A 14,025-nucleotide genomic window follows, 5' to 3' on the forward strand; every position below is an offset into this window, starting at 1 on the left:
GCTTGGCAGCCCTATGACACAGTGTGACCCAACACATGAAGAGTACGCTTTGCACATTATGGACCTGACACGTGTACTGATTTGGGTAACTATTCAAAGTGCTGTTTCTTCCCCTAAAGGCCCTAAGTGGCTTGGGACCAGGGTTCCTTAAGGACCGTCTCCTCCCCTACTTTCCAGCTGGCCAGTTAGGATCTGGCTCCAGCGGTGACCTTAGCCAACCAACATCAGGGAAAGCTTTCCTGGGCCCTGCACTTGGGGATCCCCAACTTTCCATATCCCTGCCCCACAAAGGAAGAGGGAAAAGAAGAAAAGCGGGCTCCTGTTGCCACTTGCACCTGCCCAGTCTGGGGCTTGGGTAGCTGATGGCAGGGGTGGCTCCTACCCACCTCACACAGGGTGAGGCCCTCCTTTGCTTGGACCCATTGGGGTGGACTGGCAGTGATTCTGGGGTCTCATTCTGGACTTTTGTCCAGGGAGCACAGAGAGCAGGGCTTGAGAGGCAGATGGAGTTGTCTTAGTGGTTCTGGGGACCTGATGTCTATGCTCCCACCTTCAGAGGTGAGAGGAGCAGAAGAAGAAGAGAAGAGATTGGATTTATACCCCGCCCTTCACTACCCAAAGGAATCTCAGAGCGGCTTACAAACTCCTTTCCCTTCCCCTCCCCACAACAGACACCCTGTGAGGTAGGTGGGGCTGAGAGAGCTCTTGACAGAAACTGCTCTTTTTTCAAGAACTGCTCTTATCAGAGATACGGCTTGCCCAAGGTCATCCAGCCAGGTGCAAGTGGAGGAGTGGGGAATCAAACCCGGTTCTCCCAGATTAGAGTCCGTGCAGATTAGAGCCAGTCTGGTGTAGTGGTTACGTGCGCGGACTCTAATCTGGGAGAACCAGGTTTGATTCCCCACTCCTCCACTTGCACCTGCTGATGTGACCTTGGGTCAGTCACAAGCTCTGGCACAGCTGTCCTTGAAAAAGAACAGTTTGTGTCAGAGTTCTCTCAGCCCCACCCACCTCACAGGGTGTCTGTTGTGGGGAGGGGAAGGGAAAGGAGTTTGTAAACCGCTCTGAGACTCCAAGTGAAGGGCGGGGTATAAATCCAATCTCTTCTCTTCTTCTTCTTCTTAGCCACTACACCAAACTGGCTCTCAAAGTAGTGAACAGTAGTGAACAGAGTAGTGAACAGAGTAGTGAACAAAGACAGTGTATTTTCTGTGCTGGCACCGTGACTTTGGAATGCCCTCCCCCTTGAGGCTTGCCCAGCACCTATTCTAGTGTCTTTTAGGCACCAGGCAAAAAACAGATATTTTTACCCAGGCTTTTAAATAGGGGTTTCATTTTTCTAGCTCCATAATGGTCTGCTCCTAGTCTTAGTTTTATGCTGTTTGTATCCCATGGCTTGTTTTATTGGCCTGTTGTTCCTATATTGATAGGGCTGCCAAGTGGGGGCGGGTGGCGGGTAACCCCCCGCTTTGGAGGCCCGATTTCCGCTGCCATGGAATCAGGCCCCGGGGGGAACTCTGCCCCCCGAAGCGCAGCGTGGCTGCATCACCAGAGGTGACACAACCACGTCAATCACGTTGGGGGTGTGGCCCCGATTGTCGGAGGGAAAACTCTATGGTTTTCCCTACGACGATCGGGGCCACGACCTCAATGTGATTGACGTCGCGCATCACTTCCGGTGATGTGCTGGCGGCATGCGCGCGCCCGGCGAGGGACACCTCCTGGAGCGTGGTGAGGCTCCCCCGCCGGTGAGTAAAATTCACTTGGCAACCCTATATATTGATAATTTATTATTTTAATTGTAAGCTGCAGGACTCCAAAGAGGTGGCATTGAAATCTCCAAAATAAATATATTCTGCCTCCTTAAAGCTTTCTCTGTGAGGCTTGGAACACTGGCCAGCACTATTCACACACTGCATATCACAAACAATTACTTCTTTTTGTGGTTGTGTTGATAGCAGTTTCTAAGATATATATATATAATGCTTCACGCTGCCGCAATCACACCACGGGTGTCTGGAGGCCTTGGAGGTGCCTTGGAGGTACTAGTTTTTTAAGGCGCATTGTCGGCAGTAAGCCACCGGTGCACTCCACTTCCCAGATGTTGGGGTGTGATCGCGCCCACCATCCGTGCCTTTCCCACGGCAACTTTGTCATGTGACTGGGGCCATAAGTGGTTTTCTGGGTTAAAGCAATGAGTTCATGTCCTCCAGCCACCGAGGGTCTGCTGCCAATAGATTCTGCATTTCTCTGTCATTCTAGGTAGAGGTCATCGATTAACACTACTGTGTTAATCGATATATATAGTAGTAAGTCTGTAAACCGCTCTGAGACCCATTAGGGGTTATGGGCGGTATATAAGTCTCATGTAAATAAAATAAATAAATAAATAAATAAGATATCCAAATCTTCTCCCCCCCCCATACACACACACACACACACCTTCTCAGGATCTCCTACTTAAAACGATATAATGGATGTGCATAGTGATCCAGAGTGGTAAAGTATACCAGCAGGCCCCTCTGGAATCTGATTCTACACATAATGAGGTCACTGATTACAGTATTGTTGGGACCGCTTCTCAAGAAAAAGGTCGACTAATGTAACCACAACAAGCTTTTTAATTGCTTGCCCTGTTGCCGCCATATGGTTGCTCTTCAGGTGTCTTAAAAAAAGGGAGTTGAGAGCTGGGTCTTGCCACCCCGACAGGGCTTTCTATCTCACTAGGCACTTTGTCTGCGCTCTGCCATCTTGCCTGGGGTAGGAAAGGCAACTGGGAGCCAACAGGCAAAGCAATGAAAACAGTAGTGTTAATCGATGACCTCTACCTAGAATGACAGAGAAATGCAGAATCTATTGGCAGCAGACCCTCGGTGGCTGGAGGACATGAACTCATTGCTTTAACCCAGAAAACCACTTATGGCCCCAGTCACATGACAAAATTGCCGTGGGAAAGGCACGGATGGTGGGCGCGATCACACCCCAACATCTGGGAAGTGGAGTGCACCGGTGGCTTACTGCCGACAATGCGCCTTAAAAAACTAGTACCTCCAAGGCACCTCCAAGGCCTCCAGACACCCGTGGTGTGATTGCGGCAGCGTGAAGCATTCCCCTCCGGTCCCTCGTTTACCCGCCGGCACCGAGGGAAGGACCCGTGGTGTGCTGCCGGCGTGTCTGATCATGTAATCGTGCATCAAACTATGCCGGGGCAATTAGCCACGTCTCCCCCCACCCCGCAATATCCGGCCTGTGTGACCGGGGCCTATGCTGATCAAAATACCCCTTCCATTGGCCCTTTGACAACTTCTTTCTTATCAAACTCTCAACTTAATGACAGGATTTAAGATTTTTTACAGTAAAAATAATACAAAACCCCTCAGATTCTAAGTCTTCCTGCAAAGCCTGGGATGCCTGTCTCCAAGTGAGATCTGGGAATCCCCTGGAATTAGAGCTCATCTCCAAGCTACAGAGATCCCAGCTCTCTGGGAGAAAAGGGATGCTTTGGAGGGTGGATTCGATGACATTGTAACCCGCGGAGTTCCTCATCCTCCCCAGGTTTCCCAGGAGTTTCCCAGCCTGGATTTGGCAACCTTAAACCCCCCAAACCCCCCCCCCCCATCCTCTGCCCATGACCAGGGGGCACCTAGCAACCCTATAGGAATATTTTTCCCCCTGAGAAGTAAATAAGTCTTCTTTACCTTATTAAAAGGTATCTTCTCTCTCATTTCGCCTCATGCTTATGTGTTTTATTCCGTAATTTTATATTCTTCGTTATCGCTTTCTAAACCTGTAATTTGCAGCCTCTCTGTAGTGTTTTGGTGGCAATTTTATATAGTACAAGGTACGCCACAGTAAAGATGCTCTTCTGACAGAACCTTTGCCTCCATTGGAGGTCTCCATTCCTTGGAGGCAATCACGAAACGAATCTTGTGTCAAAAATGTACCATCTACGTGGATTCTCTTCAGAAGGGTTCTGTAAAAAGGAGCTAACGTGGATCTAGTGGCCTCCTGGTGGATCTTTCCAGAAAAATCTGCGTGGATTCTGGCATGCAATTCCTCACACACATGCAGAGGAACACTTTACTGGGGGCAAAGGTTACCTGGGAAAGCAGTCCAAAGGAAATACTGTTGCTACTTCTACTGTTGCTATGCTGTGGTTACCTGATAAAGTCTTCCTAGATGCATTTAATATTCTCAGTATAAAAAGCAGGCCATGGTAAAGCTATGATCAATCGACAAGCTGAGCAATCAACAAAATTAATCAACAAAATAACCACCCTATTTCGGAACATCCCGTACAATTTCTCGTATTTCCATAATTGCAACTGAGCTGCCTTGTGCGGTTTTTCATTGAGTTTCCCAAATGCTTCACACAGGATTCTGTATCAAGGACAGCATCACCTCCCTGCTGGTAGATTTCTCATACGCTACCAATCAAGTTGTTTTGATGTCTCCGGTGATTATTTTCTGCTTAGCCCAGACTGACACCTTTTGCTAAGAAGGATTTGTTGTCTTATTGGCAGAAGCCTGGCACGCACGGAAGCACTGGGAAAGGGAGGTGCAGAGTGTGTGTGTCTGTGCATGTGTGTGTGTGAATGAGAGAGAGAGAGAGAGAGAGAGAGAGAGAGAGAGAGAGAGAGAGAGATGTACTACATCATCACACTAAACAATTATCCCGCAAATCATTTAGCAGTTGTTGCAGTGTCAGGGTCTACTAAAATTCTTCAATTTGCTTGTGCTCACTTAAACCTGGGCTTCAGTCAAATTTAACCAAGCAGAATTGCAGACTTTGTCAGAAGAAAATATATGCAAAGTTGGAAGACAATATATGCAAATTATATATAATATATGCAATATATATGCAAATTTCTCTGCACTAAGCTAGGCCTACACAATTTATGATCCATGAAGCTGAACATACTTCACAGACACTTGAGGATTTAGAGAAGAGGTCATGACAAAAAAGGTCTGGCTTTTTAGGCCTAGCAGAATTATCCCCCGGCCTTATTCTGCTGTTCTTCAAGGAGGTTAGGGTGGGTGCTGTTCGTGGTTCTCTTCTCCTACAGCTCCAACAGCACTACCAGATTATAAATCTGCTAACTCTATAGTGCATACTTTTATTTATTTATTTTATTTTATTTGCCTTGTTTATAGTCAGCCTTTCTCACATGGACTCGAGGTGGACTACACATAGTGAGCCAGTACAATTACACAAACAGTAGGACATGAAATAGCTAATGTATTGGGATTTTAGAAGTCTGGGACACCAGAAAGAATTGCAGCATAGCATAAGTACTCACATAACACATTAAGTGGTACTAGGGTTGCTAGGTCCGATTGTTGTGCTGGTGAACCTGTCATGGACTTCACCTCATGAACCACGAACTGGTCAAAGTTCATCACCAACTTTGTCGATCAACACAGCCTCACACTCTTGCTTGAGGTTTGTTGTCTGCCCACACTAAGAACTACTACAGTCTTGTCCAGGTTTTGTACTGAGTAACCCCGAGTTCTTGTCTATTGGTGTACAAGAACATGAAGGTTGTTTATTTCATATGCATGTACGCATATGAAATAAACAACCTTCATGTTCTTGTACACCAATAGACGGTGGGGAATTTCAGACAGGCAATATATTCCAGAAGAGGAACAGTTCCCAAACGGTTTCTGGTCTGTCATTTCAGACAGAACTGTTTGAGAACCGGTTCCCTTCCGGAATATATTTGTCATTTCATACACAATCGGGGTTGAAGCATTTTACCTGTCAATCGCTTCCAAGCACTCCTCAGTTTCCTCTCCCGGTTCTTTTTTTTAAAAAACAATTTATTAGGATATATTTAGACATGTTAACATAAACTCCCGGTTCTGATGCGCTTTCCCCCCGCCGTTTTTTGCCCGCGTGGGCAATCTCCGGCTTTTTTTTTGAACGTTTGCTTTATAGCGTTGATATAATGCTATAACGGAACAGCATTATATCAATCCCATTGGAATGCATGGAGTGTTTTGTTATACTGCTATAGCGCTATAGTGCTCTAAAGCGAACGTTCAAAAAAAAAAAAGCCGGAGATCGCCCACACAGGCGAAAAACGTCGGGGAAAAAGCGGGAAAAAGCGGTGCAGTCTGAAATGGCAAACACTGCTTCAGATCCAGCTCTTTACCAAGAAGGGGAAAGCCATGTGTGAAATGGCAGCCCTATACCGGTTCACTTCAAAACGGATCATTACCGGCTTGAAACCGGGTGAAACTGGGTAATGTGAAATTCCCCAAAGAATATCGAGGTAGAGACAGCAAATCATAGGTAAAGGTGAGTTTGGAATAGCTCCAGACTACAAAACTTGAAGAGGACTTGTAAACATTATACCTGCCAGTCATGTTCTGTGGTCCGACTGGTGCTTGACAACTGTTTGTTTTTGTAGATCCAAGTAGACATCAAAACCCAGGATATTTCACAAGCTCTTGGTGTGCCACCATCAATGCTTCCTCTAACCTGTGGAGTCCTGTGAGCCAAAATTCTACTTTGTGAGTTACCGGCATTGAAGTTGTGAGCAAGCAATTTGGCTACTGCATAAATTAGTTTGCTCTGGAGCCATCCTTCCTGAGCGAAGCCAAAAATGTGTGATCTGGAGGCTAAAAACCTGTGAGCTAGCTCACACTAACTCTGCTTAGAGGGAACACTGGCCACCATACATGGTTGGGTGGCTTTGCACATCACAAGTTGTTACGGTCTTGATGAGGCCTGTCAAAGAACTCCTACACTGCCTATTTCAGATGTGTGCTATTGTGTGCATGAAAAAGTGTTTTTGTTTTGCATTCATTTTTTTAAAAAACTTGGTTCTGTTTCATTAAATAAGTTATTGAAACTATTAGAGTTAGTAATTCGATTCATTTTTCATTTCTTTTGGTTTCAAATGGAAACACATTTCTGCTGATAAGTTTTTTTTTCCTCACCGAGTGGAGAAAAAATGCTCAAGGTTCATTCTATTCATGCTGCTTGTCAAACTGCAGACAGATTGGAGACAAGGTTTCCATTTGATAGGAAGAGAGAGCAGGTGGAGTGATGGAATAGACAGTGTCTCATGTACAAAGAAGAAGAGAAGAAGACCCTGCGGGGGGGGGCAGCAAGGAGATCATTAGATAGGATAGTGAGGCCAGCAAATTCTCTCCTGTTAAGTATAATTCCTTGTCTGTCTCCAAATTGCTATTCTTAGGGCAATATCCTGCTTCTTCTTGGAAGTTCTACTCTGCCTGTCTCCCTTTCAGCTAGTGATGTAGTTAGGATAATGTCTCTGTCTCTCCTCTTCATTATCAAGTATATTAGTTCCTAAATAAAGCTTTATCTACACTTTAATCAGACTGTGCACCTTCGCTGTGTGAATTACTCTACCAATATAGAGGAGTTTGGCAGTCTTCCAAAACTGACAGCATGTATAATATGAATAAACAATCAGTAACATGCTACTTGGAACCACATTGAGCAGGACGGGCTGGGGTGGAGGGATATCTTGTACCTGGCTTGCAAACAGACCACAAACTAGTAGAGCCACTATTCAGTTCTGCAGCCTGCTCTGTGGCACTGGTGGGTGAGACACTGAATATATTTACAGGAATCGACTGTATGTGTGTAAAAAACGAGAGATGGCGAATACTGTCTTTAAACAAAACCTGTGTGTATTAGGATCCCTTCTTCCCATTTTTGACTAATTTGGTACTTAGTTTGACTAACAAAGGTCCCGGTCACACGGGAGGATTTGCCCCACAAGAGGGACGGATCGGGGGCGCATCAAATGGGCATGATCACACCGCAATATCTGGGAAGTGGAGCGCACCCGTCCCTGATCCGTCACTTCCGGCCAAAACCGCGCATCAACCCCCCCCCCAGAAAACATTACTACCTACCTGAAGCTCCACATCAAGGGCGGCCATGGGATCGCCGGTGCGCCCATCTCCGGCAGCATGCAAGGCTCCCAGCCAAACTGCGCAGGCACGCACATGCGCAGTGGGCTGCCTCGCTCTCCATTCCGTGGCTCCCCCCCGGCATCTGATCATGCCGGGGAGCAACTGCACAGCGGCTCGGGGGATCTGTCTGATCCCGCCTCCGCACGTCTCTTTTGATGCGGCTCAAAAAAGCCGCACTTCGGCTGTGTCTTTCCTCCCAGTGTGACAGGGGCCTAAAAAAGATTATCATCTTTTCCCCATCTAAGGCTAATAGTAGCTGCAGTGAGGGAGGGAGAGGTTTTTACTGGGACTAACTGAGAGATGCAGGGAGTGGAGGTGAGATAAATGGTATCAAACCAATGCCAAAACCAAACCCAGGATATTTCACAAGCTCTTGGTGTGCCACCATCAATGCTCCCTCTAAGCTGTGGAGTCCTATGAGCAAAAATTTGACTTTGTGAGCTACTGGCATTGAAGTTGTGAGCAAGCAATTTGGCTACTGCATAAATTAGTTTGTCCTGGAGCCATCCTTCCTGAGCTGAGACAAAAATGTGTGAGCCGGATGCTAAAAAAACTGTGAGCTAGCTCACAGTAACTCAGCTTAGAGGGAACACTGTGCCTGGCATCAGAGAGAATAGAACAGCAGCCACAGAAGCCATTGCTTATACAGAATCAATACCCTCCCCAAATCAATGAGCCACCAATATCATTGGTATAACCTAAACACTTTGAAAGGAAAGACAAATCTGGACAAACCTCTTTGGTAGTGAAGTCTGTGCAGCTCTGCTGTTTGGAAAACATCCCAGCCAGTTATATGTCAGCTAGCCCTCCCTCTGACCTTCATGAACTCTAAGCCTGACAGCCAGGTGCCAGAATAATGGCCAGATCTGATTGTTTCCATTTATTACTAGCTTTAAACCCCCCCCCCCCAGTTTAGATTAGTTATAATAACTGCATGACTGAATGGGTCAATTTTGATTTGGGATTTGATTGGTTAACATCTGGATGTATATCCACAAAGGTAGCCAAAATGGTATTTGCCTGAAGCCAGGTGTTGAGTTCATGGCTGAGGTGAGGCATGCCGCATGCATGAAGCATTGACTTCCTGTCTGACTTTCTGAATAAGCAACAACATTGCACCAGCTTTTAATTCAGGGCTCAGTTTCCGTTCTCCCATCCACAAGCACTTTCTGTTCTCCCAGCCACAAGCTTTCACAAAATGTACAGGGAAATGGTACTATACTTTTCACATAAAATTTCAACATTGTCAATAACCACAGGTCCCTTTTCTGTGATATTTCTGTGCTCCTTTCGAAAATATTTGGTTACTCATTTAAATAGCTTTCCTTCACTCTCAGGGCAAATCTAGACATTAGCTTTTTTAAAGAGTTGGGTCTGGGTTTTTAAAGAGTTGGGTCAGGTTTCCTGCAGCCACACAGCAGCTGTGCGGAATGATTGCTCAAAAAAAAAACAGAGCCGATTTGAGCTTGGAACATCGCCACGGGAGGAGAAAAGGCTCCTGCCTCCCACCTACCTGTTTTCCATGCCAAATCAGTACTGGTTGTGTTGGTGGTGGGGAGGAGATATTTCCTCATGTTTGCTGCTCCATAGCCCCGGTTACATGGGGGGGGGGAGTACAGCCAAAGCGCTGCTTTTCTGAGCCGCAGCAAAATAGACGCGCGGCGGCGGGATCAGACAGATCCCCTGAGCCGCCAAGCAGTTGCTCCCCGGTACAATCAGATGCCGGGGGGAAAGCCACAGGACGGAGAGCGAGGCAGCCGGCTGCGCATGTGCGCGCATGTGCAGTTTGGCCGGGAGCCTCGAATGCTGCGGAAGACAGGCGCGCCGGCGATCCCACAGCCGCCCTTGCTGCGGAGCTTCACGTAGGTAGTACTCTTTTCTAGGTTTTTTTTTGATGCACGTTTCCCCCCGGAAAGGACGGATTGGGGATGGGTGTGCTCCGCTTCACAGATGTTGCAGTGTGATCGTGCTTGTTTGATGCGCCCCCGATCCGTCCCTCTTGTGGGGCAAAACCTCCTGTGTGACCAGGGCCCATGTGGAGTATTCTGGAGTTTTTTTTACCATAGAGTTTCTGGCGATTCCTAGAAATATGTAAAATCACTTCTGATTTTTCCTGGAAGTGATGTCAAACTGTTGCTGATGGCTGCACCCCATGTGCCCACCCCTGGACTCCCACTGGTTGGCAGGCCATGCCTGGAAACCCTACCCTCGAGACTGCATTGCCATAGCAGCAGGCCTGCCTCCCCTCCCCAGGGCAGTAGCTGTCTGCAGGAGGTTGTGGCAGCCCCGGGCATCACCACTGCTTGGCAGGGAAGAAGATGACCTGGTGGGGAAAGTCTGTGGTGTGAGGTGGAGGCAACTCAGTCACTGCGGGTGCCAAAAAATCCTTTGGCCAGCCCTGTTGTTGTGTACATGTTGACCATGGAGGTAACAGAAGTCTTGCCTTCTTTTACACTGGTAAAACATGCCTTAGTTTACCTCAGATAATTCTAAGAAACTTATCCTACCAATCTGCCACTTTGGCAACCTCATGTCTCACCTGACCAGAATAATAATTCCATAGCATGTTTCGGAAATGATAGAAGGAACATCATTGTTATTTATATTATTTAATAATCTATTTAAGATATTTATAACCCACTTTTTATTCTGCCCAAGGAGACTGAAAGTGGGTTACATCAATAATGTCACAAAAATATAGTACAGATAGTTCTTTTACCCCATCATAATCATAGGTCTTCATTCACAAGCCTCCAAAAGCACATTGGAAAAGTGCCACTTTACCGAGACGACCTTTTCGGGGCGCATGCGCGGAACGGCACTGCGAGCGGGCATTTTTTCGGGACGCTCCTGAGAAGCCCGCTCCCTTTTCGCTCTTTTGAGAACCCCCAAGCATCGGGGGGGGGGGCTCGCTTTGCCTCCTGGAGGGAGGGGAAGCTGCAGGGGGCTCGTTCACGTCAATCCCGTTGATGGCGATCGTGGGGTGCTGAGGTGCTGCCCCAGAAGCGGGAGCGAAGATGGGAGGAGGAATGGCAACACGCCTCCCCAAGCGGCGACCAACCGTCTGTTTTTAACTTAATCAGCAAGTACCCATCAATATATTTTTCACATTTTTTCATGCCAAGATTAAAGTATTTTCTGAGCCAAATTCCTTCAATTACCCCCAAAGTATCGGGAATAGCGGCTATGGAAGGACTGAGGGGGAAATGATTGCTGTGGCAAGAAAGGAGAGAGAAAAGAAAGGAAAAGCCGGTTTACAGAATATTGCCAGCTAAAAGAACGAATTCTAGAACAACAAATTATTGGAGGTTAGTTGAACATTGAGGTATTTAAAGTTTAAAGTATCAACTAGGGAGGAAATAGAAAATGGCGGTGTCGGAGGAAGAAGAAGAGTTGGGTTGGGGCTTTCCTCATGTTTTCTGAAAGCCCGCTAAGAAAGCCCAAGCAGAAAGAGTTCTCACTGCTATATAAAAAAGGTGAGACCTGGATGAAAAATCAATCTGATGATACTATTGTTAGGGCAAGGGTTTGCATTTTCCAGGTCTAACTGATAATGCTGCTAAATCTTTTAATTCTTTCAGTACTTGAACATGAAACTAAGAAAGCTTCAGAGTTTCATCTTAGAAGGAGATGCATTTTTAATTAACTTTTGGCATTCAGAAGAGACCAAAGGAACAAAGGGGATTTTCTTGAAAAGCAATGCCTCGGTAAAGAACAAATCCTTGACTTGTTCTCCAAGACCTGCACATTTTATTCAATGTGATCCAAAATCGGTACCCCTCTTGCTGCTAAAATGGCAATGCCATTCCGAGCCAGCATCTCATCTCTGATTTGATATTCTGCTCACTGCCATCCATCTTTTATTCTTTCACGCCAATGTTGTCTCATATCAAAATCCTGCCAGATGAATTTCCACAAACACTTGAAAACTAATTCTATAATGCTTGACATGTTCATTGAATTTTTCAGTGCATAAGAAGGTTAGCTTTGATATCAGTATTCACCTGGACCGATGCTTCCAGCCGTATGTCTGAGCATGTCCCCCTTTTCCCCAGAACAGCTGAGCTCAGGCAAAGATGCAAAAGTAACAAAAAAAATTAGATTGCATGAAGGCTTTTAGATTCGTGCAGAAGGATCCACACTGACAACCAACAGAACATATCAGAGGCAAAACAAGCAGTTAGTTGCAGCTGCAAACCTGGGTGCTTTCAAGACCTTTCCTTGCCAGAAGCAAAACATATAAAAGAGATTCAAAGAACTCATCAATGCTTACTTGTGTAAAAGAGACAGAGTTCTGTTTCAGATTTATATATGAAATTTGCTGTTTTCTCATTCAGAGTGCAGAGTTTAAAAATATAAAAAGAAAACTATGACTAAAACCAGATCATACAAGACATGAAGCTGTCTTTAGAGTTGGGTGATTGGTTTAATAAGGCCAGTATTCACCAGGGTCACCGGAGTCTTGGGTAGGGGTCTTTAGGGAGGGGCCGTGGCTCAGTGGTAGAGCATCTGCTTGATATGCAGAAGGTCCCAGGTTCAATCCCCGGCATTTCCAGTTCAAAGGACCCGGTAGTAGGTGATGTGAAAGACCTCTGCCTGAGACCCTGGAGAGCTGCTGCCAGTCTGAGTAGACAGTACTTACTTTGATGGACCAAGGGTCTGATTCAGTATAAGGCAGATTCATGAGTTCATGTGTCTTTCACACTGATGACCATCTTGCCCTTTTAAACTGGAGGTGCCAGAGACTGAACCCAGGACTTCTGGTATGCAAACCAGGTGCTGTACCACTGAACCATGGCCTCAGCTCCTTATAAAGAGTATAAAACAAATGTGAGGTGCAATGTTGTATAGTGGTTAGATGGTTGGCATATGATTGGGCTTCAATCCCTGCTCAAGTATGAAGCTCATTGGATGATTTGGGGCCAGCCCTTTTCAGTCAGCTTAACCTATCTAGGGTTACCAAGTACTTATCGCAATTCGGCGGGGGGGACATGATCCCCGGCTGGAACATTCCTCCCTGTAACGCACCATGCTGTTGCCAGGAAGTGACGCTGGGCGACGATCTGACAATGGGACCGAACTCTTGATAGTACCATCGAGTTTCCAGTCCCATTGCCAGAGCGTCGCCTGGCGTCACTTCCTGGCGATGGCATGGTGCGATGTGTCTGTTTTCTGCGCGGGAATGGTCCTGGGAAGAAGTATGTGTCCCCCGCCAAATCAGGGTAAGTACTTGGTAAGCCTGAACCTATCATAGAAGGTTATTGTAAGGGTAAAATGAGAGAAAAGGATCATGTGCCCTACCCAGAGCTCCTTGGAAGAAGGATGTGATTAAAAACATCAAATATGCAAGATATTAGAAACCACGGCACATTGCCACAGCTTTCAGTTTCAAAGCTTTAAAAAAGTTTAAAGGGCTCGATCCTGTTCACCCTTTCCCCCCATGCAAAAAGCCTTCCTCGGGTGTGAGGGGTACCACTGATGCAAGAGGCAGGAACAGCAATTTCACCTGTTTCCTTCTCTTTGATGCAGCCATTCATACTGCATGGCTTTTATATAATAATAATAATATCTTTCGATTTATTAACCGCTCAATCCTGCAGAGCTGCTGGCTCTGAGCGATTTACAGTTACACATATTCACACGGGACTAACAATGATTCATAGGGGTAAAGGAGGACAACATATAAATCTTTTAAGTCGCACACGTTTGCAGCCGACGGGGATTTTGTTCAGCTGTAGGCACCGCTCCATGTAGTCCACGTAGGTCCCCTGAGTCTTGATAGCATCTTCAGGGCACCTATAGGTGCCTTCCAGGGGAAGGGTGGGGGGAAGATCCATCTCTGCTGGTGCCTTCTATTGATGCTACATAGGATCCAGCCCAAAGGCTCAACCTGAGATGCCTGCTTGAGGAGATGATTCCATAACAGTAGAATTACCACTGACAACAATGCACCTGAATCTCTTCAAAGTGTGGCTTTGAAACAAAAGATGCTCAGAGCCTCCCTGGCTGATTTAATGGATGAAGGCAGTGCAGTTGAAGAAGAGTAGTAGTAGTTTGGATTTATAACCT

General features: G+C 46.3%; 1 protein-coding gene and 1 non-coding gene across 2 annotated transcripts in view; one reads left to right on the plus strand and one right to left on the minus strand.

The window, feature by feature from the left end:
* GABRB1 (gamma-aminobutyric acid (GABA) A receptor, beta 1) overlaps positions 1–14,025 on the minus strand; it is a 172,296-nt gene that overhangs the window by 58,634 nt on the left and 99,637 nt on the right. The gene's annotated exons all lie outside the window — the stretch shown is intronic.
* TRNAI-GAU lies at positions 12,440–12,511 on the plus strand. Its single transcript has one exon. It is a non-coding gene; the product is annotated as a tRNA-Ile (tRNA).

This window comes from Gekko japonicus, unplaced genomic scaffold (assembly GCF_001447785.1).
Source record: "Gekko japonicus isolate JY-2015 unplaced genomic scaffold, Gekko_japonicus_V1.1 scaffold682, whole genome shotgun sequence".
Classification (NCBI taxonomy): domain Eukaryota; kingdom Metazoa; phylum Chordata; class Lepidosauria; order Squamata; family Gekkonidae; genus Gekko; species Gekko japonicus.